This window comes from Notolepis coatsorum, assembly GCF_963971535.1.
Source record: "Notolepis coatsorum genome assembly, chromosome: 6".
NCBI classification, from domain to species: domain Eukaryota; kingdom Metazoa; phylum Chordata; class Actinopteri; order Aulopiformes; family Paralepididae; genus Notolepis; species Notolepis coatsorum.
The window spans coordinates 61,613,072-61,621,792 of NC_140170.1; positions in this window are offsets into that span (position 1 = coordinate 61,613,072).

Consider the following 8,721-nt stretch of genomic DNA (forward strand, 5'->3'; position numbering starts at 1 on the left):
ATAAACAGTGACTCACACTCACAGTCACATCTTTTGTACATTTTCATTTGACGTATTTTAAGATAAGTAAGATATTCCTTTATTGATCCCTTTGGGGAAATCTGGGCATCATAGCAGCATGGGGGAGGGGAGGTACAGGTATGGGCAGGGTAATAGAAAGACATAAATATAAGCAAGGAGCTGCTATGACAAGCTGCCCCACACCTCGGCGACAAACTACCGTTTGTTTTGCTAATTGGGGAGTATTTTGTGGTGGAGGCAACTGAGATTTGATGTTATCCATATCCCCTCATTGTGCATCACAAGCATGTCTCATCAGTCAGTGCATGGCAGCAATGCACTAGCTGTGCCCAGTCGTCCAGAAATCCATTAGGAGAAAAAGAAACACACAAGAAGAGGAGGACAGGCGTTTTACTTTTGGTTCTCGCAGCGAGAGAACAAGAGTGGGAAGCTGAACGAGAGACGATTGAGTTATCAGGGAATTCATGGCCTGGGTATGCAAAACCCTTTTTCTTCCAATTAACTAGTAACTGCAGGGTTCAGATTAATGTATTGTGGTGTTAAAAAAAAAGTAGGATACTTAATTTGATATGTACTGGAGCAAATATATTACTCAAATAGTTACTCCTACTAGTTACGCTTCTGGCCAGTATGACTTACTACCATAGTGTCTTTATACCTATACCAGATTCGGCTCAAACAAGGGACTAAACACGTTTCGCAATTATGCCACATCAATGTGTAACGCCCTACCCAAAGCTGTAAAGGAATGTGAATCACTACCCACTTTCAAAACCACTCTCAAAGAACACCTACGGGAGACTGCAATTCGAAACTGGCCCCTGTAAATGTCCTAACCCAACCCCCTCCAATGTACAGTAAATGACCAAGTATGGTTGTCAATATTCCAATGTACAGTTTTGCTTGTACAGTGTCCCCGACCCACCCACCCCTCCTACCCACCCCCCCCCCCCCCCCCACCCCACCCACCCAACCACCTCCAATGTACAGCCCCCCCCCCCCCCCCCCCACTCAACCCCACCCCACCTACCCAACCTACATTTCTACATCAAATGTATATACTCTCTTTTCTGGACTCTTTTTGTATCACAAACAGTACTGTATTTGCAAATCTGGTATGTCATAAATGTATAGATGTAGCAGTACTGTCTATCTGTATGTCGTGTATATGTCATATATGTTATGATGAATTGAAAATGGGGGACCCTGATGTAAACAAGACGAAAGTCTTTCTCTGGTCTGCATCCCCTTAACAATTGTATGTATTGAGCTGTACTGTACTGTACCCATTCTGCAATCTGTTAATAAAGTTATCAATCAATAAATCAATCAAACCTGTATCCCTGTACATATTAATACTACAACTCTGTACATAGATCTGATTAGCACTATTACTCAGTAGTACTAATTTATATATTTTATATACCCATTAAATCACCTGTACATTGTATAATGCCATTGCACTTTACTGTCACTGTCAAATAGTACCAAGCTTGAGTGTTACATATAGACATATTAGCAAGATAGGTATAGTAGTATAAGAGTAATTGGTAAATGGACTGCATTTATATAATGCTTTTATCCAAAGTGCATTACAATTTTATTCCTCACATTCACACACCGACAGTGGAGGCGACCATGCAAGGAGCCAACCTGCTCATCGGGAGCAATTAGGCCGGGGTTAAGTGACACTTCGACACGCTGCCCGGGGGGAGCAGGAATCTAACCGGGGACCTTCCGATTACCAGACAACCGCTCTGTTGCATATTAGCATACACTGTAAGAAAAAACCTGCAAGAAAACGGTAAATGTCTGGCATCAATGGTTTCCAAATACTTACTGTCAAATTACAGTAAAATCAAATACATTTACAGATTACAACCTTTATTTAATGGTTAATATTTTGATAAAAGGTAATTTACTGTATTTCTATGGCATTTACACTTAAAGTAGAAAAACAAAAGTAATCTGTAAAATAATACAGTGAATTTCCTGTGAATTTTTTTTACAGTGTAGTCTTAAGGTACATAAAAGTAAAAAAGACAGTAAGTAAGAGTTTTTTCATTATTTTTTTCAGATATTATTTCAGATATTGTTTGAATCGGTGTGTTTTTAGTCGACGGCGGACAATTGTAACGTAACCAGGTGTCTGACTATGCAGGGCGTCAACTTCCGTCAAGTATACTGTATGAAAATAACATGGGTAGAAGAAATATACTTTCAATATGGAAAGATATACAAATTTTTTTACTTGGGCCCCACCCCCTCAGGGAATCCACATGGAAACCAAATGTTCACAACCTCACATCACAAAGTGTCCGTCCGATCCATACATGATTGAAAACCTTTATTTATCCCCCGAAGGGAGAATCAGGTGTCCATCACAGCATCAACAGCAATTTAGAACAATTAATACAATACAATTAATTAATACATGTTAAAAACAAAGACGGACATAATAAGTAGGGCAAAATAATTGCATTTTTTTTTTGTTGCTAAAATAGAGCTAAAATGCAGAGTGGAGTTCATAGTGATGCCACAGATTACTCAATCTGATTACTGATTACTCCTTTAAAAAGTAATCTAGAAGAAGTGTCTGAAGAAGTCCACCATTATCCCTGTACCCAAAAAATCTACGCCCGCTTGCCTCAACGACTACCGCCCTGTAGCTCTCACCTCCATAGCCATGAAGTGCTTTGAGAAGCTAGTGAAGGGCTACATCTGCTCCTCCCTCCCCATCAACCTGGACCCCCTGCAATTTGCATACCGCCCTAACCGGTCCACGGAGGACGCCATAGCCCATGTGCTGCACACAGCAGCATCACACCTGGACAAGAGGCAGGGGAACTATGTGAGAATGCTGTTCATCGACTACAGCTCAGCATTCAATACCATAGTCCCCTCCAAACTCATAGCCAAGCTCAGGGACCTGGGCTTGAACTATGACCTCTGCCAGTGGGTCTTGGACTTCCTGACGGGCAGACCCCAGGTGGTAAGAGCAGGCAATTGCACCTCCTCATCCATCACGCTCAACATAGGGGCCCCCCAGGGCTGTGTTCTGAGCCCCCTCCTCTACTCCCTGTACACACATGACTGCGTGGCACAGCGGAACAACAACACAATCATCAAATTTGCTGATGACACAGTAGTGGTGGGCCTGATCTCTGCAAACGACGAGAGGGCCTACCTGGAAGAGGTAGAGAATCTGTCACAGTGGTGTCAGGAGAACTGCCTCTCCCTGAACGTCAGCAAAACAAAAGAGATGATTGTGGACTTCAGGAGGTCGGGGATCAAGGACTACAGCCCCCTCAGCATCGATGGGGCACCGGTCGAGAGAGTGAACAGTTTCAAGTACCTCGGAGCCCACATATCCGAGGACTTGACATGGACCACACACATTGACAGTGTTGTGAAGAAGGCACGACAACGCCTCTACTTCCTCAGGCGCCTAAGGAAGTTCCAAGTCAGTCAGAAGATCCTTAAGAACTTCTACTCATGTACAATAGAGAGCATCCTGACTGGCAACATCACCTCCTGGTTTGGGAATAGCACTGCACAAGACCGTAGCAGACTACAAAGAGTGACACGTTCAGCCGAACGCACAATTGGAGGGGGGCTTCCCACCCTCCAGAACATTTACAACAAGCGTGCAGGGGTAAGGCTAAGAGAATCATCAAGGACTCCAGCCACCCAAACAACTGCCTCTTTGAACTGCTGCGGTCAGGCAAGCGATACCGGAGTCTTAAGGCGAGCACAGAAAGACTCAGAAGAAGCTTCTATCCCCAGGCCATCAGGCTGCTCAACGAACAATAAACACTATGCAACAACCATCAAATGCACACAGCACACACACCCACACGCACACACTCACTTAAACAAACAACACACTGCAGCACCCACTCTCCACACTTTAGATCACCTAAACACACTTTACACTTTATATTTATTGGTAAAGGATTTGCACTACAACTCGTACACCTTACTTTAAATTGTACCTAAATTGTACCTCATCCCATTTCTGCTTTGCACTATATAGTATTGTATATTAGTACATTGCATAGTATATTGTATATTGTATGGTAACCCAGTCACTTCTATTCTGCATCGAACATTGTACATATGTCTATACTGAACACTGTGACCTCTATTTTTACTTCTATTTTACATGCTATATTATTTTATTTCATACTTATCTTGTCTAGCACAGTCTCTGGAGCGTAACAGTAAGAAGCATTTTGTATAAAAGTATTCTGTACTTCTGTATGACAACTATTAAAGAAACTTGAAACTTTACTGATTACTTGATTATCAAAGTAACTTTGAAAGTAACTAGGTTACGAAGTCGTCATCGTCCCCCCCCCCCATCATGAGACGTCATCAGCCATCAGGCCATATAAGGTCACAGCTGTCCACTGCTCAGGCACTCTAGTCTAGACAGTGGTTCCCAAACGAAATAAAATAGAAAATGTATAATATAATTTTAATAAAAAATAAAATTGTAAAACCGTTGTGTAATATAAAACATGGTAGTTTGTTGTTCTCATGTGTGTGTGGCTGTGTGTGTGTGTGCGCGAGCGCACGTCCCATCTCCGGTCTAGCTGACTGCACCCCTGGCTCTCTTATCATCAGCATTATATGAGATAGTAACTAAATAGTAACTCACAGCCACTTGGAAAAGTAACTGTAATCAGATTACTGGCTTGTAAAAAGTAACAAGTTAGATGACTATTTACTGAAAAAAGTAATCAGATTATTAGAGTAACTAGTTACTTAGTAACTAGTTACTGGCGTCACTGTATAGGACACCTCTCAACCCCCCCAGGCAGCGGGCTGGAGCCCCTTGATCTGTTCACTTCAGCCCCAATTTGTTCTCATATTCTTATATTCAGATCTAATTGTACAGTAATTGCCTATATTTATGTCTTTATACTATTACACTGCGCATACTTGTACCTCCCCTCTCCCCTCGCCCATGCTGCTATATGCCCTGAATTTCCCTCTGGATAATTAAAGTATTTCTATTCTATTCTATTATGTCTCCCCAAGGGGATCGATAAAAGAATACCATATCTTATTATTTGTATATTTTGTACCCAGTTTAATAATCACCTGTACTGTATATTGCTGTTACACTTGCACACTGTTATATTTGCACTCTGGTTGGATCATGACAAACTTATTTTTGTTGCAATGTACTTGTGCTGTATGATGATGACAAAAAATGTGAATCTAATCTAATCTTATTTTATGACTTGTAAACTTGTAAGATACTGCAGCTTGTCACCACCCTCTACAGTGTTAAGTAAGTGTCCAGCGTGGAGGGTCCTGGGAGAGGTCCTCGAAGATGTGGACACCCGGGAATTTGAAGCCAGAGAACGGCTCAAACTCCGTCCCTTTATATCTGCAGTGCCGCAGCCCCATACATAGGAGTGCGTTGGGGGCCTGTACTGTGCGCTGCACTACTGCGCATGAGAGAAACAAAGTAACGTATAATATAGGACACTAGAAACATAAAGTAACATACGGAACATAAAGTAACGTACGGTAACATAGGACCTAATGTCCAAAATATTTTTGTCTTAAACTGAATATCAATTGGATTACATGACAACATCCCCTCCAAATTCCTCAGAGACGCAGCAGCCGCCATCACCCCAGTCATCACACACATAATAAACCTCTCTATAAAACAGGGGCACGTCCCCAAGGACTTCAAAATTGCGAGAGTGACCCCTCTGCACAAAAAGGGCAGCAAATTAGACCCAGGCAACTACCGCCCTGTTTCTATTCTTACCTCCATCTCGAAAGTCATGGAGAAAATAGTCTATGAACAGGTCGAAAAGTACCTGGCGGAAAAAAATCTAATCTACGAATTCCAATCTGGCTTCAGAACGTCCCACTCCACTGACACATGCCTCCTCTATTTGAACGACCACATCAAACAAGAGGTGGACGCGGGCAAATACTGTGGCATGGTCATGCTGGACCTACAAAAGGCATTCGACACTGTCAATCACTCCATTCTAATGGACAAGCTAAAAGCAATTGGTTTTGATAGCTTATCAGTGAGCTGGATGCAATCCTACCTGGAGGGGAGAGAACAGATGGTAGAGGTAAACGGTACTCTATCCCCCCCCCTCACAGTGAGCTGTGGTGTTCCACAAGGAAGCATACAAGGACCGCTACTCTTCCTAATTTATGCAAATGACATGTCGTCAGCCTGTGACTGCAACTTGTTCCTGTTTGCGGACGACTCAGCCCTGCTGGTCTCTGACAAGAACAAGTTGCAGGTTGAAAAAACCCTCAGCTCGGAACTAGGCAAAATCTGCATATGGCTCGCTGATAACAAACTATCATTACACATGGGCAAAACAGAGTCCATTCTCTTCGGTTCAAATAACAAACTCAGCAAGACCGACGGCTTCTCAGTTACAGTGGGTGACAATATTGTCACAAGGAAAGACGAAATTACCTACCTGGGTTCCATCCTAGAGGCAAATCTTTCCTGTGACAAAATGGCATCCAATGTAATAAAAAAAGTCAACCAACGAACTAGATTCTTGAACCGGATCTCCTCCCTGGTAAACAAGAATACCCTGAAGACTCTGGCAGGAGCACTCATTCAAGGGTACTATGACTATGCATGCACCTCATGGTACCAAAGCACCTCAAAGGCGCTTAAAACAAAATTACAAACATCACAAAACAAACTGGTCAGACTACTACTTGACCTGAACCCCAGAACCCACCTCACCCCTGCCCACTTTGACAACCTAGGATGGCTTAGAGTAGACGACAGAGTACAGCAACTTGCAATGGGCCTGGTCTACAAGATACACTATACGACCGGGGTGCCCATGTACATGTCAAAATACTTCCCAAAGGTCAGTGAATACCACAACCACTACACCAGAGGAAGCTCAACAAATCATGTTAAACCCAGATTCGGATCAAACAAGGGACTAAACACGTTTCGCAATTATGCCACAACAATGTGGAACGCCCTACCCAAAGCTGTAAAGGAATGTGAATCCCTGCCCACATTCAAAACCGCTCTTAAAGAGCACCTACGGGAGGCTGCAATTCGAAACTGGCCACCATAAATGCCCAAAACCCCCACCACCTCCTAATAGACAGTCTCCTCCCCACCGCATGTATATATTCCCTCCCCGCCGTATGTATATTTCTCTCCCACCCACCCACCCCCTCCTCATCATATGTATATACTCTGTCAGGATCTAGGGGTAACAGTACTGTATATTTGAATACCGTTTATGTCACAAATGTATCAGTACTAAATACCTATATGTCCCTATGCCATAAATGTCATGTATGTTGTGTATGTCATAAATGTCTATATGAATTGAAAATGGGGGACCCTGATGGAAACAAGACAAACGTCTTTCTCAGGTCTGCATCCCCTTAACAATTGTATGTATTGAGCCGTACTGTATTGTACCCATTCTGCAATCTGTTAAATAAAGTTTTCATTCATTCATTCATTCATTCATTCATTCATTCATTCATTCATTCATTCATTCATTCATTCATTCATTCATTCAATCATAACCAAATAAAGCATTCAATGCAACCAATTGTCTATAGACTAGAATGTTTATCTTAAACTGAATATCAATTGGATTACCAGCCCTGACTGTTACTCTAAGCTTAACCTCTTCTGGATGAGGGCCTAAACTTAACCCTTAGACTAAGATTAGAATTACTTTACTTTGTTTCTCGCATGCGCAGTAGTGCACCGCACAGTACAGGCCCCCAACGCACAGTACAGGCTCCTCTTATGTTGCGGCACTGCAGTTTTATGCTATTGGCCAGCTCTAGTCTTCCTGAATCCTACCCAACCCACAGAGGGCAGTGCAACACTGCAGCTGTGCTGAATGGATTATCTCTCTCTCTCACGAGTGCATTAATTCCAGTCAGCCACTGTGGTGGATGCCTGCTGGCCAAATGTTTGACTCAGTAAGTGTGTCTGTGAACGTCTGATTAAGATGTCTCTTGAACTGGCTGTGACACCCTCTCCGCTAGAGAACTTTTTGTATGACAGCCTGCAAACACTCCGCCTCCCCCCCGCCTCCCCGATTCCATGAGAAAGAGAGACAGAGGGGGAGAATAAGCAGTAGAGTTAAGAACTTCCGCAAATTAACCTCCCTATTCAAAGGCTTACCAGGCCTCCTGGCACAGTGATTGTTCCTCCATGTCATCCTCCCCTTGTTCGGTGGGTTTTATCTCGCGTTTGCTCTGCTCTGCTCTCAGGTGGGTTGCCGGAGGCGTGTGGGTAGATAGACGGCGGGTGAGAGGGATAGAGGGGTTACTCTGCAGCTTAAAGTATTATTTTCACAAATGTGTATATACTTATCTCGTGAAAATTCGGATTGAAATGAGGTGACAGACTATACTGTACCATTCTGCATCAATTATAATTTATTTTAATTGTCCAAGCTCCTGGGGGGTCATCAAAGCGAAGCAGGCTATTCTCGGTCCTCGCTCCACAATGGTGGAATGAAGTTCCCACCAGTCAGGACAGCCAAACGCGCCCACTTTTAGCGCCGTCGACTAAAAACACCGGCACTGCAGATATACCCTACTCAAAAACACACTTCTTTAAGTAAGGGATAATGTATAGCTACGAGGTCATTGTCGCAAAATAATTGACCGACAAGGAGTTCTGGAACGCAGTGAAGG